Raw genomic sequence first — 26690 nt, forward strand, 5'->3', positions numbered from 1 at the left:
TCAAAAATAAAATATTAATAAAATTGGGGTGCAACACGAGGACTTCCCAGGTCACCCATCCTAGTACTACTCTCGCCCAAGCACGCTTAACTTCGGAGTTCTGATGGGATCCGGTGCATTAGTGCTGGTATGATCGCACCCGTTTGCTTCTTGTTCGCTTTAATCTTTATGCACTCACTATCTTGCTCCCCTCCATTAATTCTATTAGACTTGAAAAACGGTGTATGCAACTTTCCTCCCTTGGTAACCGTGCACAAGCTCCCAGGTGAGCGGAGTTAGTCCTTTCTAGATCTGTCGCTACCCCGGATAAATGTAGTAATATCGCGGGGCCCACAATGCACGACGAATGCCAAAAGAAAGGTTTTGCACCGTTCCCATTCAGTAATGACGGTCGTGCCGCAAATGGTCCGAGTATCCGGCACGTTGTTTCTAGTTGTCTCGCCGAAACGACATATGGAATTTGCAAATAGTATATCAAAAATAAAATATTAATAAAATTGGGTTGCAACACGAGGACGTCCCAGGAGGTCACCCATCCTAGTACTACTCTCGCCCAAGCACGCTTAACTCCGGAGTTCTGATGGGATCCGGTGCATTAGTGCTGGTATGATCGCACCGGTTTTCTTCTTGTTCGCTTTAATCTTTATGCACTCACTATCTTGCTCCCCTCCATTAATTCTTTCAGACTTGAAAAAACGGTGTATACAACTTTCCTCCCTGGGTTACCGTGCACAAGCTCCCAGGTGAGCGGAGTTATTCCTTTCCAGATCTGCCGCATCCCCGGATAAATGTAGTAATATCGTGGGGCCCACAATGCACGACGAATGCCAAAAGCCCGGTTTTGCACCGTTCCCATTCAGTAATGACAGTCGTTCCGCAAATGGTCCGAGTATCCGGCACGTTGTTTCCTGTTGTCTCGCCGAAACGACATATGGAATTTGCAAATAGTATATCAAAAATAAAATATTAATAAAATTGGGGTGCAACACGAGGACTTCCCAGGAGGTCACCCATCCTAGTACTACTCTCGCCCAAGCACGCTTAACTTCGGAGTTCTGATGGGATCCGGTGCATTAGTACTAGTATGATCGCACCCGTTTGCTTTTGTTCGCTTTAATCTTTATGCACTCATTATCTTGCTCCCCTCCGTTAATTCTTTCAGACTTGAAAAAACGGTGTATACAACTTTCCTCCCTTGGTTACCGTGCACAAGCTCCCAGGTGAGCGGAGTTATTCCTTTCTAGATCTGCCGCATCCCCGGATAAATGTAGTAATATCGTGGGGCCCACAATGCACGACGAATGCCAAAAGCCCGGTTTTGCACCGTTCCCATTCGGTAATGACAGTCGTTCCGCAAATGGTCCGAGTATCCGGCACGTTGTTTCCTGTTGTCTCGCCGAAACGACATATGGAATTTGCAAATAGTATATCAAAAATAAAATATTAATAAAATTGGGGTGCAACACGAGGACTTCCCAGGAGGTCACCCATCCTAGTACTACTCTCGCCCAAGCACGCTTAACTTCGGAGTTCTGATGGGATCCGGTGCATTAGTGCTGGTATGATCGCACCCGTTTGATACTTGTTCGCTTTAATCTTTATGCACTCACTATCTTGCTCCCCTCCATTAATTCTTTCAGACTTGAAAAAACGGTGTATGCAACTTTCCTCCCTTGGTAACCGTGCACAAGCTCCCAGGTGACCGGAGTTATTCCTTTCTACATCTGTAGCTGCCCCGGATAAATGTAGTAATATCGTGGGGCCCACAATGCACTACGAATGCCAAAAGACCAGTTTTGCACCGTTCCCATTCAGTAATGACGGTCGTGCCGCAAATGGTCCGAGTATCCGGCACGTTGTTTACTGTTGTCTCGCCGAAACGACATATAGAATTTGCAAATAGTATATCAAAAATAAAATATTAATAAAATTGGGGTGCAACACGAGGACTTCCCAGGAGGTCACCCATCCTAGTACTACTCTCGCCCAAGCACGCTTAACTTCGGAGTTCTAATGGGATCCGATGCATTAGTGCTAGTATGATCGCACCCGTTTGGTTCTTGTTAGCTTTAATCTTTATGCACTCATTATCTTGCTCCCCTCCGTCAATTCTTTCAGACTTGAAAAAACGGTGTATACAACTTTCCTCCCTGGGTTACCGTGCACAAGCTCCCAGGTGAGCGGAGTTATTCCTTTCCAGATCTGCCGCATCCCCGGATAAATGTAGTAATATCGTGGGGCCCACAATGCACGACGAATGCCAAAAGCCCGGTTTTGCACCGTTCCCATTCAGTAATGACAGTCGTTCCGCAAATGGTCCGAGTATCCGGCACGTTGTTTACTGTTGTCTCGCCGAAACGACATATAGAATTTGCAAATAGTATATCAAAAATAAAATATTAATAAAATTGGGGTGCAACACGAGGACTTCCCAGGAGGTCACCCATCCTAGTACTACTCTCGCCCAAGCACGCTTAACTTCGGAGTTCTAATGGGATCCGATGCATTAGTGCTAGTATGATCGCACCCGTTTGGTTCTTGTTAACTTTAATCTTTATGCACTCATTATCTTGCTCCCCTCCGTTAATTCTTTCAGACTTGAAAAAACGGTGTATACAACTTTCCTCCCTGGGTTACCGTGCACAAGCTCCCAGGTGAGCGGAGTTATTCCTTTCCAGATCTGCCGCATCCCCGGATAAATGTAGTAATATCGTGGGGCCCACAATGCACGACGAATGCCAAAAGCCCGGTTTTGCACCGTTCCCATTCAGTAATGACAGTCGTTCCGCAAATGGTCCGAGTATCCGGCACGTTGTTTCCTGTTGTCTCGCCGAAACGACATATGGAATTTGCAAATAGTATATCAAAAATAAAATATTAATAAAATTGGGGTGCAACACGAGGACTTCCCAGGAGGTCACCCATCCTAGTACTACTCTCGCCCAAGCACGCTTAACTTCGGAGTTCTGATGGGATCCGGTGCATTAGTACTAGTATGATCGCACCTATTTGCTTTTGTTCGCTTTAATCTTTATGCACTCATTATCTTGCTCCCCTCCGTTAATTCTTTCAGACTTGAAAAAACGGTGTATACAACTTTCCTCCCTTGGTTACAGTGCACAAGCTCCCAGGTGAGCGGAGTTATTCCTTTTTAGATCTGCCGCATCCCCGGATAAATGTAGTAATATCGTGGGGCCCACAATGCACGACGAATGCCAAAAGCCCGGTTTTGCACCGTTCCCATTCGGTAATGACAGTCGTTCCGCAAATGGTCCGAGTATCCGGCACGTTGTTTCCTGTTGTCTCGCCGAAACGACATATGGAATTTGCAAATAGTATATCAAAAATAAAATATTAATAAAATTGGGGTGCAACACGAGGACTTCCCAGGAGGTCACCCATCCTAGTACTACTCTCGCCCAAGCACGCTTAACTTCGGAGTTCTGATGGGATCCGGTGCATTAGTGCTGGTATGATCGCACCCGTTTGATACTTGTTCGCTTTAATCTTTATGCACTCACTATCTTGCTCCCCTCCATTAATTCTTTCAGACTTGAAAAAACGGTGTATGCAACTTTCCTCCCTTGGTAACCGTGCACAAGCTCTCAGGTGAGCGGAGTTATTCCTTTCTAGATCTGTCGCTGCCCCGGATAAATGTAGTAATATCGTGGGGCCCACAATGCACTATGAATGCCAAAAGACCGGTTTTGCACCGTTCCCATTCAGTAATGACGGTCGTTCCGCAAATGGTCCGAGTATCCGGCACGTTGTTTCCAGTTGTCTCGCCGAAACGACATATGGAATTTGCCAATAGTATATCAAATATAAAATATTAATAAAATTGGGGTGCAACACGAGGACTTCCCAGGAGGTCACCCATCCTAGTACTACTCTCGCCCAAGCACGCTTAACTTCGGAGTTCTGATGGGATCCGGTGCATTAGTGCTGGTATGATCGCACCCGTTTGCTTCTTGTTCGCTTTAATCTTTATGCACTCACTATCTTGCTCCCCTCCATTAATTCTTTCAGATTTGAAAAACCGGTGTATGCAACTTTCCTCCCTTGGTAACCGTGCACAAGATCCCAGGTGAGCGGAGTTATTCCTTTCTAGATCTGTCGCTGCCCCGGATAAATGTAGTAATATCGTGGGGCCCACAATGCACTATGAATGCCAAAAGACCGGTTTTGCACCGTTCCCATTCAGTAATGACGGTCGTGCCGCAAATGGTCCGAGTATCCGGCACGTTGTTTCCAGTTGTCTCGCCGAAACGACATATGGAATTTGCCAATAGTATATCAAATATAAAATATTAATAAAATTGGGGTGCAACACGAGGACTTCCCAGGAGGTCACCCATCCTAGTACTACTCTCGCCCAAGCACGCTTAACTTCGGAGTTCTGATGGGATCCGGTGCATTAGTACTAGTATGATCGCACCCGTTTGCTTTTGTTCGCTTTAATCTTTATGCACTCATTATCTTGCTCCCCTCCGTTAATTCTTTCAGACTTGAAAAAACGGTGTATACAACTTTCCTCCCTTGGTTACCGTGCACAAGCTCCCAGGTGAGCGGAGTTATTCCTTTCTAGATCTGCCGCATCCCCGGATAAATGTAGTAATATCGTGGGGCCCACTATGCACGACGAATGCCAAACGCCCTGTTTTGCACCGTTCCCATTCAGTAATGACGGTCGTTCCCCAAATGGTCCGAGTATCCGGCACGTTGTTTCCTGTTGTCTCGCCGAAACGACATATGGAATTTGCCAATAGTATATCAAATATAAAATATTAATAAAATTGGGGTGCAACACGAGGACTTCCCAGGAGGTCACCCATCCTAGTACTACTCTCGCCCAAGCACGCTTAATTTCGGAGTTCTGATGGGATCCGGTGCATTAGTGCTGGTATGATCGCACCCGTTTGCTTTTGTTCGCTTTAATCTTTATGCACTCATTATCTTGCTCCCCTCCGTTAATTCTTTCAGACTTGAAAAAACGGTGTATACAACTTTCCTCCCTTGGTTACCGTGCACAAGCTCCCAGGTGAGCGGAGTTATTCCTTTCTAGATCTGCCGCATCCCCGGATAAATGAAGTAATATCGTGGGGCCCACAATGCACGACGAATGCCAAAAGCCCGGTTTTGCACCGTTCCCATTCGGTAATGACAGTCGTTCCGCAAATGGTCCGAGTATCCGGCACGTTGTTTCCTGTTGTCTCGCCGAAACGACATATGGAATTTGCAAATAGTATATCAAAAATAAAATATTAATAAAATTGGGGTGCAACACGAGGACTTCCCAGGAGGTCACCCATCCTAGTACTACCCTCGCCAAAGCACGCTTAACTTCGGAGTTCTGATGGGATCCGGTGCATTAGTGCTAATATGATCGCACCCGTTTGCTTCTTGTTCGCTTTAATCTTTATGCACTCATTATCTTTCTCCCCTCCGTTAATTCTTTCAGACTTGAAAAAACGGTGTATACAATTTTCCTCCCTTGGTTACCGTGCACAAGCTCCCAGGTGAGCGGAGTTATTCCTTTCTAGATCTGCCGCATCCCCGGATAAATGAAGTAATATCGTGGGGCCCACAATGCACGACGAATGCCAAAAGACCGGTTTTGCACCGTTCCCATTCAGTAATGACGGTCGTGCCGCAAATGGTCCGAGTATCCGGCACGTTGTTTCCTGTTGTCTCGCCGAAACGTCCTATGGAATTTGCAAATAGTATATCAAAAATAAAATATTAATAAAATTGGGGTGCAACATGAGGACTTCCCAGGAGGTCACCCATCCTAGTACTACTCTCGCCCAAGCACGCTTAACTTCGGAGTTCTGATGGGATCCGGTGCATTAGTGCTGGTATGATCGCACCGGTTTTCTTCTTGTTCGCTTTAATCTTTATGCACTCACTATCTTGCTCCCCTCCATTAATTCTTTCAGACTTGAAAAAACGGTGTATGCAACTTTCCTCCCTTGGTTACCGTGCACAAGCTTCAGGTGAGCGGAGTTATTCCTTTCTAGATCTGCCGCATCCTCGGATAAATGTAGTAATATCACGGGGCCCACAATGCACGACGAATGCCAAAAGCCCGGTTTTGCACCGTTCCCATTCAGTAATGACAGTCGTTCCGCAAATGGTCCGAGTATCCGACACATTGTTTCCTGTTGTCTCGCCGAAACGACATATGGAATTTGCCAATAGTATATCAAAAATAAAATATTAATAAAATTGGGGTGCAACACGAGGACTTCCCAGGAGGTCACCCATCCTAGTACTACTCTCGCCCAAGCACGCTTAACTTCGGAGTTCTGATGGGATCCGGTGCATTAGTGCTGGTATGATCGCACCCGTTTGCTTCTTGTTCGCTTTAATCTTTATGCACTCACTATCTTGCTCCCCTCCATTAATTCTTTCAGATTTGAAAAACCGGTGTATGCAACTTTCCTCCCTTGGTAACCGTGCACAAGATCCCAGGTGAGCGGAGTTATTCCTTTCTAGATCTGTCGCTGCCCCGGGTAAATGTAGTAATATCGTGGGGCCCACAATGCACTATGAATGCCAAAAGACCGGTTTTGCACCGTTCCCATTCAGTAATGACGGTCGTGCCGCAAATGGTCCGAGTATTCGGCACGTTGTTTCCAGTTGTCTCGCCGAAACGACATATGGAATTTGCCAATAGTATATCAAATATAAAATATTAATAAAATTGGGGTGCAACACGAGGACTTCCCAGGAGGTCACCCATCCTAGTACTACTCTCGCCCAAGCACGCTTAACTTCGGAGTTCTGATGGGATCCGGTGCATTAGTGCTGGTATGATCGCACCCGTTTGCTTCTTGTTCGCTTTAATCTTTATGCACTCACTATCTTGCTCCCCTCCATTAATTCTTTCAGATTTGAAAAAACGGTGTATGCAACTTTCCTCCCTTGGTAACCGTGCACAAGCTCCCAGGTGAGCGGAGTTATTCCTTTCTAGATCTGTCGCTGCCCCGGATAAATGTAGTAATATCGTGGGGCCCACAATGCACTATGAATGCCAAAAGACCGGTTTTGCACCGTTCCCATTCAGTAATGACGGTCGTGCCGCAAATGGTCCGAGTATCCGGCACGTTGTTTCCTATTGTCTCGCCGAAACGACATATGGAATTTGCAAATAGTATATCAAAAATAAAATATTACTAAAATTGGGGTGCAACACGAGGACTTCCCAGGAGGTCACCCATCCTAGTGCTACTCTCGCCCAAGCACGCTTAACTTCGGAGTTCTGATGGGATCCGGTGCATTAGTACTAGTATGATCGCACCCGTTTGCTTTTGTTCGCTTTAATCTTTATGCACTCATTATCTTGCTCCCCTCCGTTAATTCTTTCAGACTTGAAAAAACGGTGTATACAACTTTCCTCCCTTGGTTACCGTGCACAAGCTCCCAGGTGAGCGGAGTTATTCCTTTCTAGATCTGCCGCATCCCCGGATAAATGTAGTAATTTCGTGGGGCCCACAATGCACGACGAATGCCAAACGCCCTGTTTTGCACCGTTCCCATTCAGTAATGACGGTCGTTCCCCAAATGGTCCGAGTATCCGGCACGTTGTTTCCTGTTGTCTCGCCGAAACGACATATGGAATTTGCCAATAGTATATCAAATATAAAATATTAATAAAATTGGGGTGCAACACGAGGACTTCCCAGGAGGTCACCCATCCTAGTACTACTCTCGCCCAAGCACGCTTAACTTCGGAGTTCTGATGGGATCCGGTGCATTAGTGCTGGTATGATCGCACCCATTTGCTTCTTGTTCGCTTTAATCTTTATGCACTCACTATCTTGCTCCCCTCCATTAATTCTTTCAGACTTGAAAAAACGGTGTATGCAACTTTCCTCCCTTGGTAACCGTGCACAAGCTCTCAGGTGACCGGAGTTATTCCTTTCTACATCTGTCGCTGCCCCGGATAAATGTAGTAATATCGTGGGGCCCACAATGCACTACGAATGCCAAAAGACCAGTTTTGCACCGTTCCCATTCAGTAATGACGGTCGTGCCGCAAATGGTCCGAGTATCCGGCACGTTGTTTCCAGTTGTCTCGCCGAAACGACATATGGAATTTGCCAATAGTATATCAAAAATAAAATATTAATAAAATTGGGGTGCAACACGAGGACTTCCCAGGAGGTCACCCATCCTAGTACTACTCTCGCCCAAGCACGCTTAACTTCGGAGTTCTGATGGGATCCGGTGCATTAGTGCTGGTATGATCGCACCCGTTTGCATCTTGTTCGCAGAAATCTTTATCCACTCACTGTTTTGCTCCCCTCCATTAATCCTTTCAGATTTGAAAAAACGGTGTATGCAACTTTCCTCCCTTGGTAACCGTGCACAAGCTCCCAGGTGAGCGGAGTTATTCCTTTGTAGATCTGCCGCATCCCCGGATAAATGTTGTAATATCATGGGGCCCACAATGCACGACGAATGCCAAACGCCCTGTTTTGCACCGTTCCCATTCAGTAATGACGGTCGTTCCCCAAATGGTCCGAGTATCCGGCACGTTGTTTCCTGTTATCTCGCCGAAACGACATATGGAATTTGCATATAATATATCAAAAATAAAATATTAATAAAATTGGGGTGCAACACGAGGACTTCCCAGGTCACCCATCCTAGTACTACTCTCGCCCAAGCACGCTTAACTTCGGAGTTCTGATGGGATCCGGTGCATTAGTGCTGGTATGATCGCACCCGTTTGCTTCTTGTTCGCTTTAATCTTTATGCACTCACTATCTTGCTCCCCTCCATTAATTCTATTAGACTTGAAAAACGGTGTATGCAACTTTCCTCCCTTGGTAACCGTGCACAAGCTCCCAGGTGAGCGGAGTTAGTCCTTTCTAGATCTGTCGCTACCCCGGATAAATGTAGTAATATCGCGGGGCCCACAATGCACGACGAATGCCAAAAGAAAGGTTTTGCACCGTTCCCATTCAGTAATGACGGTCGTGCCGCAAATGGTCCGAGTATCCGGCACGTTGTTTCTAGTTGTCTCGCCGAAACGACATATGGAATTTGCAAATAGTATATCAAAAATAAAATATTAATAAAATTGGGTTGCAACACGAGGACGTCCCAGGAGGTCACCCATCCTAGTACTACTCTCGCCCAAGCACGCTTAACTTCGGAGTTCTGATGGGATCCGGTGCATTAGTGCTGGTATGATCGCACCGGTTTTCTTCTTGTTCGCTTTAATCTTTATGCACTCACTATCTTGCTCCCCTCCATTAATTCTTTCAGACTTGAAAAAACGGTGTATACAACTTTCCTCCCTGGGTTACCGTGCACAAGCTCCCAGGTGAGCGGAGTTATTCCTTTCCAGATCTGCCGCATCCCCGGATAAATGTAGTAATATCGTGGGGCCCACAATGCACGACGAATGCCAAAAGCCCGGTTTTGCACCGTTCCCATTCAGTAATGACAGTCGTTCCGCAAATGGTCCGAGTATCCGGCACGTTGTTTCCTGTTGTCTCGCCGAAACGACATATGGAATTTGCAAATTGTATATCAAAAATAAAATATTAATAAAATTGGGGTGCAACACGAGGACTTCCCAGGAGGTCACCCATCCTAGTACTACTCTCGCCCAAGCACGCTTAACTTCGGAGTTCTGATGGGATCCGGTGCATTAGTACTAGTATGATCGCACCCGTTTGCTTTTGTTCGCTTTAATCTTTATGCACTCATTATCTTGCTCCCCTCCGTTAATTCTTTCAGACTTGAAAAAACGGTGTATACAACTTTCCTCCCTTGGTTACCGTGCACAAGCTCCCAGGTGAGCGGAGTTATTCCTTTCTAGATCTGCCGCATCCCCGGATAAATGTAGTAATATCGTGGGGCCCACAATGCACGACGAATGCCAAAAGCCCGGTTTTGCACCGTTCCCATTCGGTAATCACAGTCGTTCCGCAAATGGTCCGAGTATCCGGCACGTTGTTTCCTGTTGTCTCGCCGAAACGACATATGGAATTTGCAAATAGTATATCAAAAATAAAATATTAATAAAATTGGGGTGCAACACGAGGACTTCCCAGGAGGTCACCCATCCTAGTACTACTCTCGCCCAAGCACGCTTAACTTCGGAGTTCTGATGGGATCCGGTGCATTAGTGCTGGTATGATCGCACCCGTTTGATACTTGTTCGCTTTAATCTTTATGCACTCACTATCTTGCTCCCCTCCATTAATTCTTTCAGACTTGAAAAAACGGTGTATGCAACTTTCCTCCCTTGGTAACCGTGCACAAGCTCCCAGGTGAGCGGAGTTATTCCTTTCTAGATCTGTCGCTGCCCCGGATAAATGTAGTTATATCGTGGGGCCCACAATGCACTATGAATGCCAAAAGACCGGTTTTGCACCGTTCCCATTCAGTAATGACGGTCGTGCCGCAAATGGTCCGAGTATCCTGCACGTTGTTTCCAGTTTTCTCGCCGAAACGACATATGGAATTTGCAAATAGTATATCAAAAATAAAATATTAATAAAATTGTGGAGCAACACGAGGACTTCCCAGGAGGTCACCCATCCTAGTACTACTCTCGCCCAAGCACGCTTAACTTCGGAGTTCTGATGGGATCCGGTGCATTAGTGCTGGTATGATCGCACCCGTTTTCTTCTTGTTCGCTTTAATCTTTATGCACTCACTATCTTGCTCCCCTCCATTAATTCTTTCAGACTTGAAAAAACGGTGTATGCAACTTTCCTCCCTTGGTTACCGTGCACAAGCTTCAGGTGAGCGGAGTTATTCCTTTCTAGATCTGCCGCATCCTCGGATAAATGTAGTAATATCACGGGGCCCACAATGCACGACGAATGCCAAAAGCCCGGTTTTGCACCGTTCCCATTCAGTAATGACAGTCGTTCCGCAAATGGTCCGAGTATCCGGCACATTGTTTCCTGTTGTCTCGCCGAAACGACATATGGAATTTGCCAATAGTATATCAAAAATAAAATATTAATAAAATTGGGGTGCAACACGAGGACTTCCCAGGAGGTCACCCATCCTAGTACTACTCTCGCCCAAGCACGCTTAACTTCGGAGTTCTGATGGGATCCGGTGCATTAGAGGTGGTATGATCGCACCCGTTTGCTTCTTGTTCGCTTTAATCTTTATGCACTCACTATCTTGCTCCCCTCCATTAATTCTTTCAGATTTGAAAAACCGGTGTATGCAACTTTCCTCCCTTGGTAACCGTGCACAAGATCCCAGGTGAGCGGAGTTATTCCTTTCTAGATCTGTCGCTGCCCAGGGTAAATGTAGTAATATCGTGGGGCCCACAATGCACTATGAATGCCAAAAGACCGGTTTAGCACCGTTCCCATTCAGTAATGACGGTCGTGCCGCAAATGGTCCGAGTATCCGGCACGTTGTTTCCAGTTGTCTCGCCGAAACGACATATGGAATTTGCCAATAGTATATCAAATATAAAATATTAATAAAATTGGGGTGCAACACGAGGACTTCCCAGGAGGTCACCCATCCTAGTACTACTCTCGCCCAAGCACGCTTAACTTCGGAGTTCTGATGGGATCCGGTGCATTAGTGCTGGTATGATCGCACCCGTTTGCTTCTTGTTCGCTTTAATCTTTATGCACTCACTATCTTGCTCCCCTCCATTAATTCTTTCAGACTTGAAAAAACGGTGTATGCAACTTTCCTCCCTTGGTAACCGTGCACAAGCTCCCAGGTGAGCGGAGTTATTCCTTTCTAGATCTGTCGCTGCCCCGGATAAATGTAGTAATATCGTGGGGCCCACAATGCACTATGAATGCCAAAAGACCGGTTTTGCACCGTTCCCATTCAGTAATGACGGTCGTGCCGCAAATGGTCCGAGTATCCGGCACGTTGTTTCCTGTTGTCTCGCCGAAACGTCCTATGGAATTTGCAAATAGTATATCAAAAATAAAATATTACTAAAATTGGGGTGCAACACGAGGACTTCCCAGGAGGTCACCCATCCTAGTACTAATCTCGCCCAAGCACGCTTAACTTCGGAGTTCTGATGGGATCCGGTGCATTAGTACTAGTATGATCGCACCCGTTTGCTTTTGTTCGCTTTAATCTTTATGCACTCATTATCTTGCTCCCCTCCGTTAATTCTTTCAGACTTGAAAAAACGGTGTATACAACTTTCCTCCCTTGGTTACCGTGCACAAGCTCCCAGGTGAGCGGAGTTATTCCTTTCTAGATCTGCCGCATCCCCGGATAAATGTAGTAATATCGTGGGGCCCACTATGCACGACGAATGCCAAACGCCCTGTTTTGCACCGTTCCCATTCAGTAATGACGGTCGTTCCCCAAATGGTCCGAGTATCCGGCACGTTGTTTCCTGTTGTCTCGCCGAAACGACATATGGAATTTGCCAATAGTATATCAAATATAAAATATTAATAAAATTGGGGTGCAACACGAGGACTTCCCAGGAGGTCACCCATCCTAGTACTACTCTCGCCCAAGCACGCTTAACTTCGGAGTTCTGATTGGATCCGGTGCATTAGTGCTGGTATGATCGCACCCGTTTGCTTCTTGTTCGCTTTAATCTTTATGCACTCACTATCTTGTTCCCCTCCATTAATTCTTTCAGACTTGAAAAAACGGTGTATGCAACTTTCCTCCCTTGGTAACCGTGCACAAGCTCCCAGGTGACCGGAGTTATTCCTTTCTACATCTGTAGCTGCCCCGGATAAATGTAGTAATATCGTGGGGCCCACAATGCACTACGAATGCCAAAAGACCAGTTTTGCACCGTTCCCATTCAGTAATGACGGTCGTGCCGCAAATGGTCCGAGTATCCGGCACGTTGTTTACTGTTGTCTCGCCGAAACGACATATAGAATTTGCAAATAGTATATCAAAAATAAAATATTAATAAAATTGGGGTGCAACACGAGGACTTCCCAGGAGGTCACCCATCCTAGTACTACTCTCGCCCAAGCACGCTTAACTTCGGAGTTCTAATGGGATCCGATGCATTAGTGCTAGTATGATCGCACCCGTTTGGTTCTTGTTAGCTTTAATCTTTATGCACTCATTATCTTGCTCCCCTCCGTCAATTCTTTCAGACTTGAAAAAACGGTGTATACAACTTTCCTCCCTGGGTTACCGTGCACAAGCTCCCAGGTGAGCGGAGTTATTCCTTTCCAGATCTGCCGCATCCCCGGATAAATGTAGTAATATCGTGGGGCCCACAATGCACGACGAATGCCAAAAGCCCGGTTTTGCACCGTTCCCATTCAGTAATGACAGTCGTTCCGCAAATGGTCCGAGTATCCGGCACGTTGTTTACTGTTGTCTCGCCGAAACGACATATAGAATTTGCAAATAGTATATCAAAAATAAAATATTAATAAAATTGGGGTGCAACACGAGGACTTCCCAGGAGGTCACCCATCCTAGTACTACTCTCGCCCAAGCACGCTTAACTTCGGAGTTCTAATGGGATCCGATGCATTAGTGCTAGTATGATCGCACCCGTTTGGTTCTTGTTAACTTTAATCTATATGCACTCATTATCTTGCTCCCCTCCGTTAATTCTTTCAGACTTGAAAAAACGGTGTATACAACTTTCCTCCCTGGGTTACCGTGCACAAGCTCCCAGGTGAGCGGAGTTATTCCTTTCCAGATCTGCCGCATCCCCGGATAAATGTAGTAATATCGTGGGGCCCACAATGCACGACGAATGCCAAAAGCCCGGTTTTGCACCGTTCCCATTCAGTAATGACAGTCGTTCCGCAAATGGTCCGAGTATCCGGCACGTTGTTTCCTGTTGTCTCGCCGAAACGACATATGGAATTTGCAAATAGTATATCAAAAATAAAATATTAATAAAATTGGGGTGCAACACGAGGACTTCCCAGGAGGTCACCCATCCTAGTACTACTCTCGCCCAAGCACGCTTAACTTCGGAGTTCTGATGGGATCCGGTGCATTAGTACTAGTATGATCGCACCTATTTGCTTTTGTTCGCTTTAATCTTTATGCACTCATTATCTTGCTCCCCTCCGTTAATTCTTTCAGAGTTGAAAAAACGGTGTATACAACTTTCCTCCCTTGGTTACAGTGCACAAGCTCCCAGGTGAGCGGAGTTATTCCTTTTTAGATCTGCCGCATCCCCGGATAAATGTAGTAATATCGTGGGGCCCACAATGCACGACGAATGCCAAAAGCCCGGTTTTGCACCGTTCCCATTCGGTAATGACAGTCGTTCCGCAAATGGTCCGAGTATCCGGCACGTTGTTTCCTGTTGTCTCGCCGAAACGACATATGGAATTTGCAAATAGTATATCAAAAATAAAATATTAATAAAATTGGGGTGCAACACGAGGACTTCCCAGGAGGTCACCCATCCTAGTACTACTCTCGCCCAAGCACGCTTAACTTCGGAGTTCTGATGGGATCCAGTGCATTAGTGCTGGTATGATCGCACCCGTTTGATACTTGTTCGCTTTAATCTTTATGCACTCACTATCTTGCTCCCCTCCATTAATTCTTTCAGACTTGAAAAAACGGTGTATGCAACTTTCCTCCCTTGGTAACCGTGCACAAGCTCTCAGGTGAGCGGAGTTATTCCTTTCTAGATCTGTCGCTGCCCCGGATAAATGTAGTAATATCGTGGGGCCCACAATGCACTATGAATGCCAAAAGACCGGTTTTGCACCGTTCCCATTCAGTAATGACGGTCGTTCCGCAAATGGTCCGAGTATCCGGCACGTTGTTTCCAGTTGTCTCGCCGAAACGACATATGGAATTTGCCAATAGTATATCAAATATAAAATATTAATAAAATTGGGGTGCAACACGAGGACTTCCCAGGAGGTCACCCATCCTAGTACTACTCTCGCCCAAGCACGCTTAACTTCGGAGTTCTGATGGGATCCGGTGCATTAGTGCTGGTATGATCGCACCCGTTTGCTTCTTGTTCGCTTTAATCTTTATGCACTCACTATCTTGCTCCCCTCCATTAATTCTTTCAGATTTGAAAAACCGGTGTATGCAACTTTCCTCCCTTGGTAACCGTGCACAAGATCCCAGGTGAGCGGAGTTATTCCTTTCTAGATCTGTCGCTGCCCCGGATAAATGTAGTAATTTCGTGGGGCCCACAATGCACTATGAATGCCAAAAGACCGGTTTTGCACCGTTCCCATTCAGTAATGACGGTCGTGCCGCAAATGGTCCGAGTATCCGGCACGTTGTTTCCAGTTGTCTCGCCGAAACGACATATGGAATTTGCCAATAGTATATCAAATATAAAATATTAATAAAATTGGGGTGCAACACGAGGACTTCCCAGGAGGTCACCCATCCTAGTACTACTCTCGCCCAAGCACGCTTAACTTCGGAGTTCTGATGGGATCCGGTGCATTAGTACTAGTATGATCGCACCCGTTTGCTTTTGTTCGCTTTAATCTTTATGCACTCATTATCTTGCTCCCCTCCGTTAATTCTTTCAGACTTGAAAAAACGGTGTATACAACTTTCCTCCCTTGGTTACCGTGCACAAGCTCCCAGGTGAGCGGAGTTATTCCTTTCTAGATCTGCCGCATCCCCGGATAAATGTAGTAATATCGTGGGGCCCACTATGCACGACGAATGCCAAACGCCCTGTTTTGCACCGTTCCCATTCAGTAATGACGGTCGTTCCCCAAATGGTCCGAGTATCCGGCACGTTGTTTCCTGTTGTCTCGCCGAAACGACATATGGAATTTGCCAATAGTATATCAAATATAAAATATTAATAAAATTGGGGTGCAACACGAGGACTTCCCAGGAGGTCACCCATCCTAGTACTACTCTCGCCCAAGCACGCTTAATTTCGGAGTTCTGATGGGATCCGGTGCATTAGTGCTGGTATGATCGCACCCGTTTGCTTCTTGTTCGCTTTAATCTTTATGCACTCACTATCTTGCTCCCCTCCATTAATTCTTTCAGACTTGAAAAAACGGTGTATGCAACTTTCCTCCCTTGGTAACCGTGCACAAGCTCCCAGGTGACCGGAGTTATTCCTTTCTACATCTGTAGCTGCCCCGGATAAATGTAGTAATATCGTGGGGCCCACAATGCACTACGAATGCCAAAAGACCAGTTTTGCACCGTTCCCATTCAGTAATGACGGTCGTGCCGCAAATGGTCCGAGTATCCGGCACGTTGTTTACTGTTGTCTCGCCGAAACGACATATAGAATTTGCAAATAGTATATCAAATATAAAATATTAATAAAATTGGGGTGCAACACGAGGACTTCCCAGGAGGTCACCCATCCTAGTACTACTCTCGCCCAAGCACGCTTAACTTCGGAGTTCTGATTGGATCCGGTGCATTAGTGCTGGTATGATCGCACCCGTTTGCTTCTTGTTCGCTTTAATCTTTATGCACTCACTATCTTGTTCCCCTCCATTAATTCTTTCAGACTTGAAAAAACGGTGTATGCAACTTTCCTCCCTTGGTAACCGTGCACAAGCTCCCAGGTGACCGGAGTTATTCCTTTCTACATCTGTAGCTGCCCCGGATAAATGTAGTAATATCGTGGGGCCCACAATGCACTACGAATGCCAAAAGACCAGTTTTGCACCGTTCCCATTCAGTAATGACGGTCGTGCCGCAAATGGTCCGAGTATCCGGCACGTTGTTTACTGTTGTCTCGCCGAAACGACATATAGAATTTGCAAATAGTATATCAAAAATAAAATATTAATAAAATTGGGGTGCAACACGAGGACTTCCCAGGAGGTCACCCATCCTAGTACTACTCTCGCCCAAGCACGCTTAACTTCGGAGTTCTAATGGGATCCGATGCATTAGTGCTAGTATGATCGCACCCGTTTGGTTCTTGTTAGCTTTAATCTTTATGCACTCATTATCTTGCTCCCCTCCGTCAATTCTTTCAGACTTGAAAAAACGGTGTATACAACTTTCCTCCCTGGGTTACCGTGCACAAGCTCCCAGGTGAGCGGAGTTATTCCTTTCCAGATCTGCCGCATCCCCGGATAAATGTAGTAATATCGTGGGGCCCACAATGCACGACGAATGCCAAAAGCCCGGTTTTGCACCGTTCCCATTCAGTAATGACAGTCGTTCCGCAAATGGTCCGAGTATCCGGCACGTTGTTTACTGTTGTCTCGCCGAAACGACATATAGAATTTGCAAATAGTATATCAAAAATAAAATATTAATAAAATTGGGGTGCAACACGAGGACTTCCCAGGAGGTCACCCATCCTAGTACTACTCTCGCCCAAGCACGCTTAACTTCGGAGTTCTAATGGGATCCGATGCATTAGTGCTAGTATGATCGCACCCGTTTGGTTCTTGTTAACTTTAATCTATATGCACTCATTATCTTGCTCCCCTCCGTTAATTCTTTCAGACTTGAAAAAACGGTGTATACAACTTTCCTCCCTGGGTTACCGTGCACAAGCTCCCAGGTGAGCGGAGTTATTCCTTTCCAGATCTGCCGCATCCCCGGATAAATGTAGTAATATCGTGGGGCCCACAATGCACGACGAATGCCAAAAGCCCGGTTTTGCACCGTTCCCATTCAGTAATGACAGTCGTTCCGCAAATGGTCCGAGTATCCGGCACGTTGTTTCCTGTTGTCTCGCCGAAACGACATATGGAATTTGCAAATAGTATATCAAAAATAAAATATTAATAAAATTGGGGTGCAACACGAGGACTTCCCAGGAGGTCACCCATCCTAGTACTACTCTCGCCCAAGCACGCTTAACTTCGGAGTTCTGATGGGATCCGGTGCATTAGTACTAGTATGATCGCACCTATTTGCTTTTGTTCGCTTTAATCTTTATGCACTCATTATCTTGCTCCCCTCCGTTAATTCTTTCAGAGTTGAAAAAACGGTGTATACAACTTTCCTCCCTTGGTTACAGTGCACAAGCTCCCAGGTGAGCGGAGTTATTCCTTTTTAGATCTGCCGCATCCCCGGATAAATGTAGTAATATCGTGGGGCCCACAATGCACGACGAATGCCAAAAGCCCGGTTTTGCACCGTTCCCATTCGGTAATGACAGTCGTTCCGCAAATGGTCCGAGTATCCGGCACGTTGTTTCCTGTTGTCTCGCCGAAACGACATATGGAATTTGCAAATAGTATATCAAAAATAAAATATTAATAAAATTGGGGTGCAACACGAGGACTTCCCAGGAGGTCACCCATCCTAGTACTACTCTCGCCCAAGCACGCTTAACTTCGGAGTTCTGATGGGATCCAGTGCATTAGTGCTGGTATGATCGCACCCGTTTGATACTTGTTCGCTTTAATCTTTATGCACTCACTATCTTGCTCCCCTCCATTAATTCTTTCAGACTTGAAAAAACGGTGTATGCAACTTTCCTCCCTTGGTAACCGTGCACAAGCTCTCAGGTGAGCGGAGTTATTCCTTTCTAGATCTGTCGCTGCCCCGGATAAATGTAGTAATATCGTGGGGCCCACAATGCACTATGAATGCCAAAAGACCGGTTTTGCACCGTTCCCATTCAGTAATGACGGTCGTTCCGCAAATGGTCCGAGTATCCGGCACGTTGTTTCCAGTTGTCTCGCCGAAACGACATATGGAATTTGCCAATAGTATATCAAATATAAAATATTAATAAAATTGGGGTGCAACACGAGGACTTCCCAGGAGGTCACCCATCCTAGTACTACTCTCGCCCAAGCACGCTTAACTTCGGAGTTCTGATGGGATCCGGTGCATTAGTGCTGGTATGATCGCACCCGTTTGCTTCTTGTTCGCTTTAATCTTTATGCACTCACTATCTTGCTCCCCTCCATTAATTCTTTCAGATTTGAAAAACCGGTGTATGCAACTTTCCTCCCTTGGTAACCGTGCACAAGATCCCAGGTGAGCGGAGTTATTCCTTTCTAGATCTGTCGCTGCCCCGGATAAATGTAGTAATTTCGTGGGGCCCACAATGCACTATGAATGCCAAAAGACCGGTTTTGCACCGTTCCCATTCAGTAATGACGGTCGTGCCGCAAATGGTCCGAGTATCCGGCACGTTGTTTCCAGTTGTCTCGCCGAAACGACATATGGAATTTGCCAATAGTATATCAAATATAAAATATTAATAAAATTGGGGTGCAACACGAGGACTTCCCAGGAGGTCACCCATCCTAGTACTACTCTCGCCCAAGCACGCTTAACTTCGGAGTTCTGATGGGATCCGGTGCATTAGTACTAGTATGATCGCACCCGTTTGCTTTTGTTCGCTTTAATCTTTATGCACTCATTATCTTGCTCCCCTCCGTTAATTCTTTCAGACTTGAAAAAACGGTGTATACAACTTTCCTCCCTTGGTTACCGTGCACAAGCTCCCAGGTGAGCGGAGTTATTCCTTTCTAGATCTGCCGCATCCCCGGATAAATGTAGTAATATCGTGGGGCCCACTATGCACGACGAATGCCAAACGCCCTGTTTTGCACCGTTCCCATTCAGTAATGACGGTCGTTCCCCAAATGGTCCGAGTATCCGGCACGTTGTTTCCTGTTGTCTCGCCGAAACGACATATGGAATTTGCCAATAGTATATCAAATATAAAATATTAATAAAATTGGGGTGCAACACGAGGACTTCCCAGGAGGTCACCCATCCTAGTACTACTCTCGCCCAAGCACGCTTAATTTCGGAGTTCTGATGGGATCCGGTGCATTAGTGCTGGTATGATCGCACCCGTTTGCTTCTTGTTCGCTTTAATCTTTATGCACTCACTATCTTGCTCCCCTCCATTAATTCTTTCAGACTTGAAAAAACGGTGTATGCAACTTTCCTCCCTTGGTAACCGTGCACAAGCTCCCAGGTGACCGGAGTTATTCCTTTCTACATCTGTAGCTGCCCCGGATAAATGTAGTAATATCGTGGGGCCCACAATGCACTACGAATGCCAAAAGACCAGTTTTGCACCGTTCCCATTCAGTAATGACGGTCGTGCCGCAAATGGTCCGAGTATCCGGCACGTTGTTTACTGTTGTCTCGCCGAAACGACATATAGAATTTGCAAATAGTATATCAAAAATAAAATATTAATAAAATTGGGGTGCAACACGAGGACTTCCCAGGAGGTCACCCATCCTAGTACTACTCTCGCCCAAGCACGCTTAACTTCGGAGTTCTAATGGGATCCGATGCATTAGTGCTAGTACGATCGCACCCGTTTGGTTCTTGTTAGCTTTAATCTTTATGCACTCATTATCTTGCTCCCCTCCGTTAATTCTTTCAGACTTGAAAAAACGGTGTATACAACTTTCCTCCCTTGGTTACCGTGCACAAGCTCCCAGGTGAGCGGATTTATTCCTTTCTAGATCTGCCGCATCCCCGGATAAATGTAGTAATATCATGGGGCCCACAATGCACGACGAATGCCAAACGCCCGGTTTAGCACCGTTCCCATTCAGTAATGACGGTCGTGCCGCAAATGGTCCGAGTATCCGGCACGTTCTTTCCAGTTGTCTCGCCGAAACGACATATGGAATTTGCCAATAGTATATCAAATATAAAATATTAATAAAATTGGGGTGCAACACGAGGACTTCCCAGGAGGTCTCCCATCCTAGTACTACTCTCGCCCAAGCACGCTTAACTTCGGAGTTCTGATGGGATCCGGTGCATTAGTGCTGGTATGATCGCACCCGTTTGCTTCTTGTTCGCTTTAATCTTTATGCACTCACTATCTTGCTCCCCTCCATTAATTCTTTCAGACTTGAAAAAACGGTGTATGCAACTTTCCTCCCTTGGTAACCGTGCACAAGCTCCCAGGTGAGCGGAGTTATTCCTTTCTAGATCTGTCGCTGCTCCGGATAAATGTAGTAATATCGTGGGGCCCACAATGCACTATGAATGCCAAAAGACCGGTTTTGCACCGTTCCCATTCAGTAATGACGGTCGTGCCGCAAATGGTCCGAGTATCCGGCACGTTGTTTCCTGTTGTCTCGCCGAAACGACATATGGAATTTGCAAATAGTATATCAAAAATAAAATATTACTAAAATTGGGGTGCAACACGAGGACTTCCCAGGAGGTCACCCATCCTAGTACTACTCTCGCCCAAGCACGCTTAACTTCGGAGTTCTGATGGGATCCGGTGCATTAGTACTAGTATGATCGCACCCGTTTGCTTTTGTTCGCTTTAATCTTTATGCACTCATTATCTTGCTCCCCTCCGTTAATTCTTTCAGACTTGAAAAAACGGTGTATACAACTTTCCTCCCTTGGTTACCGTGCACAAGCTCCCAGGTGAGCGGAGTTATTCCTTTCTAGATCTGCCGCATCCCCGGATAAATGTAGTAATATCGTGGGGCCCACTATGCACGACGAATGCCAAACGCCCTGTTTTGCACCGTTCCCATTCAGTAATGACGGTCGTTCCCCAAATGGTCCGAGTATCCGGCACGTTGTTTCCTGTTGTCTCGCCGAAACGACATATGGAATTTGCCAATAGTATATCAAATATAAAATATTAATAAAATTGGGGTGCAACACGAGGACTTCCCAGGAGGTCACCCATCCTAGTACTACTCTCGCCCAAGCACGCTTAACTTCGGAGTTCTGATGGGATCCGGTGCATTAGTGCTGGTATGATCGCACCCGTTTGCTTCTTGTTCGCTTTAATCTTTATGCACTCACTATCTTGCTCCCCTCCATTAATTCTTTCAGACTTGAAAAAACGGTGTATGCAACTTTCCTCCCTTGGTAACCGTGCACAAGCTCCCAGGTGACCGGAGTTATTCCTTTCTACATCTGTAGCTGCCCCGGATAAATGTATTAATATCGTGGGGTCCACAATGCATACGAATGCCAAAAGACCAGTTTTGCACCGTTCCCATTCAGTAATGACGGTCGTGCCGCAAATGGTCCGAGTATCCGGCACGTTGTTTACTGTTGTCTCGCCGAAACGACATATAGAATTTGCAAATAGTATATCAAAAATAAAATATTAATAAAATTGGGGTGCAACACGAGGACTTCCCAGGAGGTCACCCATCCTAGTACTACTCTCGCCCAAGCACGCTTAACTTCGGAGTTCTAATGGGATCGGATGCATTAGTGCTAGTATGATCGCACCCGTTTGGTTCTTGTTAGCTTTAATCTTTATGCACTCATTATCTTGCTCCCCTCCGTTAATTCTTTCAGACTTGAAAAAACGGTGTATACAACTTTCCTCCCTGGGTTACCGTGCACAAGCTCCCAGGTGAGCGGAGTTATTCCTTTCCAGATCTGCCGCATCCCCGGATAAATGTAGTAATATCGTGGGGCCCACAATGCACGACGAATGCCAAAAGCCCGGTTTTGCACCGTTCCCATTCAGTAATGACAGTCGTTCCGCAAATGGTCCGAGTATCCGGCACGTTGTTTACTGTTGTCTCGCCGAAACGACATATAGAATTTGCAAATAGTATATCAAAAATAAAATATTAATAAAATTGGGGTGCAACACGAGGACTTCCCAGGAGGTCACCCATCCTAGTACTACTCTCGCCCAAGCACGCTTAACTTCGGAGTTCTGATGGGATCCGGTGCATTAGTGCTGGTATGATCGCACCCGTTTGCTTCTTGTTCGCTTTAATCTTTATGCACTCACTATCTTGCTCCCCTCCATTAATTCTTTCAGATTTGAAAAAACGGTGTATGCAACTTTCCTCCCTTGGTAACCGTGCACAAGCTCTCAGGTGAGCGGAGTTATTCCTTTCTAGATCTGTCGCTGCCCCGGATAAATGTAGTAATATCGTGGGGCCCACAATGCACTACGAATGCCAAAAGACCAGTTTTGCACCGTTCCCATTCAGTAATGACGGTCGTGCCGCAAATGGTCCGAGTATTCGGCACGTTGTTTCCAGTTGTCTCGCCGAAACGACATATGGAATTTGCCAATAGTATATCAAATATAAAATATTAATAAAATTGGGGTGCAACACGAGGACTTCCCAGGAGGTCACCCATCCTAGTACTACTCTCGCCCAAGCACGCTTAACTTCGGAGTTCTGATGGGATCCGGTGCATTAGTACTGGTATGATCGCACCCGTTTGGTTCTTGTTCGCTTTAATCTTTATGCACTCACTATCTTGCTCCCCTCCATTAATTCTTTCAGATTTGAAAAAACGGTGTATGCAACTTTCCTCCCTTGGTAACCGTGCACAAGCTCCCAGGTGAGCGGAGTTATTCCTTTCTGGATCTGTCTCTGCCCCGGATAAATGTAGTAATATCGTGGGGCCCACAATGCACTATGAATGCCAAAAGACCGGTTTTGCACCGTTCCCATTCAGTAATGACGGTCGTGCCGCAAATGGTCCGAGTATCCGGCACGTTGTTTCCTATTGTCTCGCCGAAACGACATATGGAATTTGCAAATAGTATATCAAAAATAAAATATTACTAAAATTGGGGTGCAACACGAGGACTTCCCAGGAGGTCACCCATCCTAGTGCTACTCTCGCCCAAGCACGCTTAACTTCGGAGTTCTGATGGGATCCGGTGCATTAGTACTAGTATGATCGCACCCGTTTGCTTTTGTTCGCTTTAATCTTTATGCACTCATTATCTTGCTCCCCTCCGTTAATTCTTTCAGACTTGAAAAAACGGTGTATACAACTTTCCTCCCTTGGTTACCGTGCACAAGCTCCCAGGTGAGCGGAGTTATTCCTTTCTAGATCTGCCGCATCCCCGGATAAATGTAGTAATTTCGTGGGGCCCACAATGCACGACGAATGCCAAACGCCCTGTTTCGCACCGTTCCCATTCCGTAATGACGGTCGTTCCCCAAATGGTCCGAGTATCCGGCACGTTGTTTCCTGTTGTCTCGCCGAAACGACATATGGAATTTGCCAATAGTATATCAAATATAAAATATTAATAAAATTGGGGTGCAACACGAGGACTTCCCAGGAGGTCACCCATCCTAGTACTACTCTCGCCCAAGCACGCTTAACTTCGGAGTTCTGATGGGATCCGGTGCATTAGTGCTGGTATGATCGCACCCATTTGCTTCTTGTTCGCTTTAATCTTTATGCACTCACTATCTTGCTCCCCTCCATTAATTCTTTCAGACTTGAAAAAACGGTGTATGCAACTTTCCTCCCTTGGTAACCGTGCACAAGCTCTCAGGTGACCGGAGTTATTCCTTTCTACATCTGTCGCTGCCCCGGATAAATGTAGTAATATCGTGGGGCCCACAATGCACTACGAATGCCAAAAGACCAGTTTTGCACCGTTCCCATTCAGTAATGACGGTCGTGCCGCAAATGGTCCGAATATCCGGCACGTTGTTTCCAGTTGTCTCGCCGAAACGACATATGGAATTTGCCAATAGTATATCAAAAATAAAATATTAATAAAATTGGGGTGCAACACGAGGACTTCCCAGGAGGTCACCCATCCTAGTACTACTCTCGCCCAAGCACGCTTAACTTCGGAGTTCTGATGGGATCCGGTGCATTAGTGCTGGTATGATCGCACCCGTTTGCATCTTGTTCGCAGAAATCTTTATCCACTCACTGTTTTGCTCCCCTCCATTAATCCTTTCAGATTTGAAAAAACGGTGTATGCAACTTTCCTCCCTTGGTAACCGTGCACAAGCTCCCAGGTGAGCGGAGTTATTCCTTTGTAGATCTGCCGCATCCCGGGATAAATGTTGTAATATCATGGGGCCCACAATGCACGACGAATGCCAAACGCCCTGTTTTGCACCGTTCCCATTCAGTAATGACGGTCGTTCCCCAAATGGTCCGAGTATCCGGCACGTTGTTTCCTGTTATCTCGCCGAAACGACATATGGAATTTGCATATAGTATATCAAAAATAAAATATTAATAAAATTGGGGTGCAACACGAGGACTTCCCAGGTCACCCATCCTAGTACTACTCTCGCCCAAGCACGCTTAACTTCGGAGTTCTGATGGGATCCGGTGCATTAGTGCTGGTATGATCGCACCCGTTTGCTTCTTGTTCGCTTTAATCTTTATGCACTCACTATCTTGCTCCCCTCCATTAATTCTATTAGACTTGAAAAAACGGTGTATGCAACTTTCCTCCCTTGGTAACCGTGCACAAGCTCCCAGGTGAGCGGAGTTAGTCCTTTCTAGATCTGTCGCTACCCCGGATAAATGTAGTAATATCGCGGGGCCCACAATGCACGACGAATGCCAAAAGAAAGGTTTTGCACCGTTCCCATTCAGTAATGACGGTCGTGCCGCAAATGGTCCGAGTATCCGGCACGTTGTTTCTAGTTGTCTCGCCGAAACGACATATGGAATTTGCAAATAGTATATCAAAAATAAAATATTAATAAAATTGGGTTGCAACACGAGGACGTCCCAGGAGGTCACCCATCCTAGTACTACTCTCGCCCAAGCACGCTTAACTTCGGAGTTCTGATGGGATCCGGTGCATTAGTGCTGGTATGATCGCACCGGTTTTCTTCTTGTTCGCTTTAATCTTTATGCACTCACTATCTTGCTCCCCTCCATTAATTCTTTCAGACTTGAAAAAACGGTGTATACAACTTTCCTCCCTGGGTTACCGTGCACAAGCTCCCAGGTGAGCGGAGTTATTCCTTTCCAGATCTGCCGCATCCCCGGATAAATGTAGTAATATCGTGGGGCCCACAATGCACGACGAATGCCAAAAGCCCGGTTTTGCACCGTTCCCATTCAGTAATGACAGTCGTTCCGCAAATGGTCCGAGTATCCGGCACGTTGTTTCCTGTTGTCTCGCCGAAACGACATATGGAATTTGCAAATAGTATATCAAAAATAAAATATTAATAAAATTGGGGTGCAACACGAGGACTTCCCAGGAGGTCACCCATCCTAGTACTACTCTCGCCCAAGCACGCTTAACTTCGGAGTTCTGATGGGATCCGGTGCATTAGTACTAGTATGATCGCACCCGTTTGCTTTTGTTCGCTTTAATCTTTATGCACTCATTATCTTGCTCCCCTCCGTTAATTCTTTCAGACTTGAAAAAACGGTGTATACAACTTTCCTCCCTTGGTTACCGTGCACAAGCTCCCAGGTGAGCGGAGTTATTCCTTTCTAGATCTGCCGCATCCCCGGATAAATGTAGTAATATCGTGGGGCCCACAATGCACGACGAATGCCAAAAGCCCGGTTTTGCACCGTTCCCATTCGGTAATGACAGTCGTTCCGCAAATGGTCCGAGTATCCGGCACGTTGTTTCCTGTTGTCTCGCCGAAACGACATATGGAATTTGCAAATAATATATCAAAAATAAAATATTAATAAAATTGGGGTGCAACACGAGGACTTCCCAGGAGGTCACCCATCCTAGTACTACTCTCGCCCAAGCACGCTTAACTTCGGAGTTCTGATGGGATCCGGTGCATTAGTGCTGGTATGATCGCACCCGTTTGATACTTGTTCGCTTTAATCTTTATGCACTCACTATCTTGCTCCCCTCCATTAATTCTTTCAGACTTGAAAAAACGGTGTATGCAACTTTCCTCCCTTGGTAACCGTGCACAAGCTCCCAGGTGAGCGGAGTTATTCCTTTCTAGATCTGTCGCTGCCCCGGATAAATGTAGTAATATCGTGGGGCCCACAATGCACTATGAATGCCAAAAGACCGGTTTTGCACCGTTCCCATTCAGTAATGACGGTCGTGCCGCAAATGGTCCGAGTATCCTGCACGT

At 46.1% G+C, this 26690-nt stretch overlaps 55 non-coding genes and 1 pseudogene across 55 annotated transcripts; all 56 read right to left on the reverse strand.

The window, feature by feature from the left end:
* Positions 1-25: 25 nt before the first annotated feature.
* On the reverse strand, positions 26-141 carry LOC148858855 (5S ribosomal RNA). The gene has a single exon (XR_016097227.1). It is a non-coding gene; the product is annotated as a 5S ribosomal RNA (ribosomal RNA).
* Positions 142-499: 358 nt separating this feature from the next.
* Positions 500-618, reverse strand: LOC148858856 (5S ribosomal RNA; annotated as a pseudogene).
* A 359-nt stretch (positions 619-977) lies between these two features.
* On the reverse strand, positions 978-1096 carry LOC148858857 (5S ribosomal RNA). Its single transcript, XR_016096308.1, has one exon. It is a non-coding gene; the product is annotated as a 5S ribosomal RNA (ribosomal RNA).
* Positions 1097-1454: 358 nt separating this feature from the next.
* On the reverse strand, positions 1455-1573 carry LOC148858858 (5S ribosomal RNA). The gene has a single exon (XR_016096951.1). It is a non-coding gene; the product is annotated as a 5S ribosomal RNA (ribosomal RNA).
* A 359-nt stretch (positions 1574-1932) lies between these two features.
* Positions 1933-2051, reverse strand: LOC148858859 (5S ribosomal RNA). The gene has a single exon (XR_016096805.1). It is a non-coding gene; the product is annotated as a 5S ribosomal RNA (ribosomal RNA).
* A 359-nt stretch (positions 2052-2410) lies between these two features.
* On the reverse strand, positions 2411-2529 carry LOC148858860 (5S ribosomal RNA). Its single transcript, XR_016096806.1, has one exon. It is a non-coding gene; the product is annotated as a 5S ribosomal RNA (ribosomal RNA).
* Positions 2530-2888: 359 nt separating this feature from the next.
* Positions 2889-3007, reverse strand: LOC148858861 (5S ribosomal RNA). Its single transcript, XR_016096994.1, has one exon. It is a non-coding gene; the product is annotated as a 5S ribosomal RNA (ribosomal RNA).
* Positions 3008-3365: 358 nt separating this feature from the next.
* On the reverse strand, positions 3366-3484 carry LOC148858862 (5S ribosomal RNA). The gene has a single exon (XR_016096962.1). It is a non-coding gene; the product is annotated as a 5S ribosomal RNA (ribosomal RNA).
* A 359-nt stretch (positions 3485-3843) lies between these two features.
* Positions 3844-3962, reverse strand: LOC148858863 (5S ribosomal RNA). Its single transcript, XR_016096973.1, has one exon. It is a non-coding gene; the product is annotated as a 5S ribosomal RNA (ribosomal RNA).
* Positions 3963-4321: 359 nt separating this feature from the next.
* Positions 4322-4440, reverse strand: LOC148858864 (5S ribosomal RNA). Its single transcript, XR_016096309.1, has one exon. It is a non-coding gene; the product is annotated as a 5S ribosomal RNA (ribosomal RNA).
* A 358-nt stretch (positions 4441-4798) lies between these two features.
* On the reverse strand, positions 4799-4917 carry LOC148858865 (5S ribosomal RNA). The gene has a single exon (XR_016096323.1). It is a non-coding gene; the product is annotated as a 5S ribosomal RNA (ribosomal RNA).
* A 358-nt stretch (positions 4918-5275) lies between these two features.
* Positions 5276-5394, reverse strand: LOC148858866 (5S ribosomal RNA). The gene has a single exon (XR_016096581.1). It is a non-coding gene; the product is annotated as a 5S ribosomal RNA (ribosomal RNA).
* A 359-nt stretch (positions 5395-5753) lies between these two features.
* LOC148858867 (5S ribosomal RNA) lies at positions 5754-5872 on the reverse strand. Its single transcript, XR_016097233.1, has one exon. It is a non-coding gene; the product is annotated as a 5S ribosomal RNA (ribosomal RNA).
* Positions 5873-6230: 358 nt separating this feature from the next.
* Positions 6231-6349, reverse strand: LOC148858868 (5S ribosomal RNA). The gene has a single exon (XR_016096984.1). It is a non-coding gene; the product is annotated as a 5S ribosomal RNA (ribosomal RNA).
* A 359-nt stretch (positions 6350-6708) lies between these two features.
* On the reverse strand, positions 6709-6827 carry LOC148858869 (5S ribosomal RNA). The gene has a single exon (XR_016096995.1). It is a non-coding gene; the product is annotated as a 5S ribosomal RNA (ribosomal RNA).
* A 359-nt stretch (positions 6828-7186) lies between these two features.
* LOC148858870 (5S ribosomal RNA) lies at positions 7187-7305 on the reverse strand. Its single transcript, XR_016097439.1, has one exon. It is a non-coding gene; the product is annotated as a 5S ribosomal RNA (ribosomal RNA).
* A 358-nt stretch (positions 7306-7663) lies between these two features.
* Positions 7664-7782, reverse strand: LOC148858871 (5S ribosomal RNA). Its single transcript, XR_016097006.1, has one exon. It is a non-coding gene; the product is annotated as a 5S ribosomal RNA (ribosomal RNA).
* A 359-nt stretch (positions 7783-8141) lies between these two features.
* LOC148858872 (5S ribosomal RNA) lies at positions 8142-8260 on the reverse strand. The gene has a single exon (XR_016097018.1). It is a non-coding gene; the product is annotated as a 5S ribosomal RNA (ribosomal RNA).
* A 359-nt stretch (positions 8261-8619) lies between these two features.
* Positions 8620-8735, reverse strand: LOC148858873 (5S ribosomal RNA). Its single transcript, XR_016097228.1, has one exon. It is a non-coding gene; the product is annotated as a 5S ribosomal RNA (ribosomal RNA).
* Positions 8736-9093: 358 nt separating this feature from the next.
* On the reverse strand, positions 9094-9212 carry LOC148858874 (5S ribosomal RNA). Its single transcript, XR_016097869.1, has one exon. It is a non-coding gene; the product is annotated as a 5S ribosomal RNA (ribosomal RNA).
* A 359-nt stretch (positions 9213-9571) lies between these two features.
* Positions 9572-9690, reverse strand: LOC148858875 (5S ribosomal RNA). Its single transcript, XR_016096310.1, has one exon. It is a non-coding gene; the product is annotated as a 5S ribosomal RNA (ribosomal RNA).
* A 358-nt stretch (positions 9691-10048) lies between these two features.
* Positions 10049-10167, reverse strand: LOC148858876 (5S ribosomal RNA). Its single transcript, XR_016097029.1, has one exon. It is a non-coding gene; the product is annotated as a 5S ribosomal RNA (ribosomal RNA).
* A 359-nt stretch (positions 10168-10526) lies between these two features.
* LOC148858877 (5S ribosomal RNA) lies at positions 10527-10645 on the reverse strand. The gene has a single exon (XR_016096670.1). It is a non-coding gene; the product is annotated as a 5S ribosomal RNA (ribosomal RNA).
* Positions 10646-11003: 358 nt separating this feature from the next.
* Positions 11004-11122, reverse strand: LOC148858878 (5S ribosomal RNA). The gene has a single exon (XR_016096964.1). It is a non-coding gene; the product is annotated as a 5S ribosomal RNA (ribosomal RNA).
* Positions 11123-11481: 359 nt separating this feature from the next.
* Positions 11482-11600, reverse strand: LOC148858879 (5S ribosomal RNA). Its single transcript, XR_016097040.1, has one exon. It is a non-coding gene; the product is annotated as a 5S ribosomal RNA (ribosomal RNA).
* Positions 11601-11959: 359 nt separating this feature from the next.
* LOC148858880 (5S ribosomal RNA) lies at positions 11960-12078 on the reverse strand. The gene has a single exon (XR_016096485.1). It is a non-coding gene; the product is annotated as a 5S ribosomal RNA (ribosomal RNA).
* Positions 12079-12436: 358 nt separating this feature from the next.
* LOC148858881 (5S ribosomal RNA) lies at positions 12437-12555 on the reverse strand. Its single transcript, XR_016096442.1, has one exon. It is a non-coding gene; the product is annotated as a 5S ribosomal RNA (ribosomal RNA).
* Positions 12556-12914: 359 nt separating this feature from the next.
* LOC148858882 (5S ribosomal RNA) lies at positions 12915-13033 on the reverse strand. Its single transcript, XR_016096807.1, has one exon. It is a non-coding gene; the product is annotated as a 5S ribosomal RNA (ribosomal RNA).
* A 359-nt stretch (positions 13034-13392) lies between these two features.
* LOC148858883 (5S ribosomal RNA) lies at positions 13393-13511 on the reverse strand. Its single transcript, XR_016096808.1, has one exon. It is a non-coding gene; the product is annotated as a 5S ribosomal RNA (ribosomal RNA).
* Positions 13512-13870: 359 nt separating this feature from the next.
* LOC148858884 (5S ribosomal RNA) lies at positions 13871-13989 on the reverse strand. The gene has a single exon (XR_016096996.1). It is a non-coding gene; the product is annotated as a 5S ribosomal RNA (ribosomal RNA).
* Positions 13990-14347: 358 nt separating this feature from the next.
* LOC148858885 (5S ribosomal RNA) lies at positions 14348-14466 on the reverse strand. The gene has a single exon (XR_016095907.1). It is a non-coding gene; the product is annotated as a 5S ribosomal RNA (ribosomal RNA).
* A 359-nt stretch (positions 14467-14825) lies between these two features.
* LOC148858886 (5S ribosomal RNA) lies at positions 14826-14944 on the reverse strand. The gene has a single exon (XR_016097051.1). It is a non-coding gene; the product is annotated as a 5S ribosomal RNA (ribosomal RNA).
* Positions 14945-15303: 359 nt separating this feature from the next.
* On the reverse strand, positions 15304-15422 carry LOC148858887 (5S ribosomal RNA). Its single transcript, XR_016096311.1, has one exon. It is a non-coding gene; the product is annotated as a 5S ribosomal RNA (ribosomal RNA).
* Positions 15423-15780: 358 nt separating this feature from the next.
* Positions 15781-15899, reverse strand: LOC148858888 (5S ribosomal RNA). Its single transcript, XR_016096324.1, has one exon. It is a non-coding gene; the product is annotated as a 5S ribosomal RNA (ribosomal RNA).
* Positions 15900-16258: 359 nt separating this feature from the next.
* Positions 16259-16377, reverse strand: LOC148858889 (5S ribosomal RNA). Its single transcript, XR_016096444.1, has one exon. It is a non-coding gene; the product is annotated as a 5S ribosomal RNA (ribosomal RNA).
* A 359-nt stretch (positions 16378-16736) lies between these two features.
* LOC148858890 (5S ribosomal RNA) lies at positions 16737-16855 on the reverse strand. Its single transcript, XR_016096809.1, has one exon. It is a non-coding gene; the product is annotated as a 5S ribosomal RNA (ribosomal RNA).
* Positions 16856-17214: 359 nt separating this feature from the next.
* LOC148858891 (5S ribosomal RNA) lies at positions 17215-17333 on the reverse strand. Its single transcript, XR_016096810.1, has one exon. It is a non-coding gene; the product is annotated as a 5S ribosomal RNA (ribosomal RNA).
* A 359-nt stretch (positions 17334-17692) lies between these two features.
* LOC148858892 (5S ribosomal RNA) lies at positions 17693-17811 on the reverse strand. Its single transcript, XR_016096997.1, has one exon. It is a non-coding gene; the product is annotated as a 5S ribosomal RNA (ribosomal RNA).
* Positions 17812-18169: 358 nt separating this feature from the next.
* LOC148858893 (5S ribosomal RNA) lies at positions 18170-18288 on the reverse strand. Its single transcript, XR_016095908.1, has one exon. It is a non-coding gene; the product is annotated as a 5S ribosomal RNA (ribosomal RNA).
* Positions 18289-18647: 359 nt separating this feature from the next.
* Positions 18648-18766, reverse strand: LOC148858894 (5S ribosomal RNA). The gene has a single exon (XR_016097062.1). It is a non-coding gene; the product is annotated as a 5S ribosomal RNA (ribosomal RNA).
* Positions 18767-19125: 359 nt separating this feature from the next.
* Positions 19126-19244, reverse strand: LOC148858895 (5S ribosomal RNA). Its single transcript, XR_016096312.1, has one exon. It is a non-coding gene; the product is annotated as a 5S ribosomal RNA (ribosomal RNA).
* A 358-nt stretch (positions 19245-19602) lies between these two features.
* On the reverse strand, positions 19603-19721 carry LOC148858896 (5S ribosomal RNA). The gene has a single exon (XR_016096325.1). It is a non-coding gene; the product is annotated as a 5S ribosomal RNA (ribosomal RNA).
* Positions 19722-20080: 359 nt separating this feature from the next.
* LOC148858897 (5S ribosomal RNA) lies at positions 20081-20199 on the reverse strand. The gene has a single exon (XR_016097613.1). It is a non-coding gene; the product is annotated as a 5S ribosomal RNA (ribosomal RNA).
* Positions 20200-20558: 359 nt separating this feature from the next.
* On the reverse strand, positions 20559-20677 carry LOC148858898 (5S ribosomal RNA). The gene has a single exon (XR_016095653.1). It is a non-coding gene; the product is annotated as a 5S ribosomal RNA (ribosomal RNA).
* A 359-nt stretch (positions 20678-21036) lies between these two features.
* On the reverse strand, positions 21037-21155 carry LOC148858899 (5S ribosomal RNA). Its single transcript, XR_016096313.1, has one exon. It is a non-coding gene; the product is annotated as a 5S ribosomal RNA (ribosomal RNA).
* Positions 21156-21513: 358 nt separating this feature from the next.
* LOC148858900 (5S ribosomal RNA) lies at positions 21514-21632 on the reverse strand. The gene has a single exon (XR_016097073.1). It is a non-coding gene; the product is annotated as a 5S ribosomal RNA (ribosomal RNA).
* A 358-nt stretch (positions 21633-21990) lies between these two features.
* Positions 21991-22109, reverse strand: LOC148858901 (5S ribosomal RNA). Its single transcript, XR_016097873.1, has one exon. It is a non-coding gene; the product is annotated as a 5S ribosomal RNA (ribosomal RNA).
* Positions 22110-22468: 359 nt separating this feature from the next.
* Positions 22469-22587, reverse strand: LOC148858902 (5S ribosomal RNA). The gene has a single exon (XR_016097084.1). It is a non-coding gene; the product is annotated as a 5S ribosomal RNA (ribosomal RNA).
* Positions 22588-22946: 359 nt separating this feature from the next.
* LOC148858903 (5S ribosomal RNA) lies at positions 22947-23065 on the reverse strand. Its single transcript, XR_016095753.1, has one exon. It is a non-coding gene; the product is annotated as a 5S ribosomal RNA (ribosomal RNA).
* Positions 23066-23424: 359 nt separating this feature from the next.
* LOC148858904 (5S ribosomal RNA) lies at positions 23425-23543 on the reverse strand. Its single transcript, XR_016097440.1, has one exon. It is a non-coding gene; the product is annotated as a 5S ribosomal RNA (ribosomal RNA).
* A 358-nt stretch (positions 23544-23901) lies between these two features.
* LOC148858905 (5S ribosomal RNA) lies at positions 23902-24020 on the reverse strand. The gene has a single exon (XR_016097095.1). It is a non-coding gene; the product is annotated as a 5S ribosomal RNA (ribosomal RNA).
* A 359-nt stretch (positions 24021-24379) lies between these two features.
* On the reverse strand, positions 24380-24498 carry LOC148858906 (5S ribosomal RNA). The gene has a single exon (XR_016097106.1). It is a non-coding gene; the product is annotated as a 5S ribosomal RNA (ribosomal RNA).
* Positions 24499-24857: 359 nt separating this feature from the next.
* On the reverse strand, positions 24858-24973 carry LOC148858907 (5S ribosomal RNA). Its single transcript, XR_016097229.1, has one exon. It is a non-coding gene; the product is annotated as a 5S ribosomal RNA (ribosomal RNA).
* Positions 24974-25332: 359 nt separating this feature from the next.
* On the reverse strand, positions 25333-25451 carry LOC148858908 (5S ribosomal RNA). Its single transcript, XR_016097870.1, has one exon. It is a non-coding gene; the product is annotated as a 5S ribosomal RNA (ribosomal RNA).
* Positions 25452-25810: 359 nt separating this feature from the next.
* LOC148858909 (5S ribosomal RNA) lies at positions 25811-25929 on the reverse strand. The gene has a single exon (XR_016096314.1). It is a non-coding gene; the product is annotated as a 5S ribosomal RNA (ribosomal RNA).
* A 358-nt stretch (positions 25930-26287) lies between these two features.
* LOC148858910 (5S ribosomal RNA) lies at positions 26288-26406 on the reverse strand. Its single transcript, XR_016097117.1, has one exon. It is a non-coding gene; the product is annotated as a 5S ribosomal RNA (ribosomal RNA).
* Positions 26407-26690: the final 284 nt, after the last annotated feature.

Source organism: Nelumbo lutea, chromosome 4, assembly GCF_056320005.1.
Source record: "Nelumbo lutea isolate HS-2025 chromosome 4, American lotus-T2T, whole genome shotgun sequence".
NCBI lineage: Eukaryota > Viridiplantae > Streptophyta > Magnoliopsida > Proteales > Nelumbonaceae > Nelumbo > Nelumbo lutea.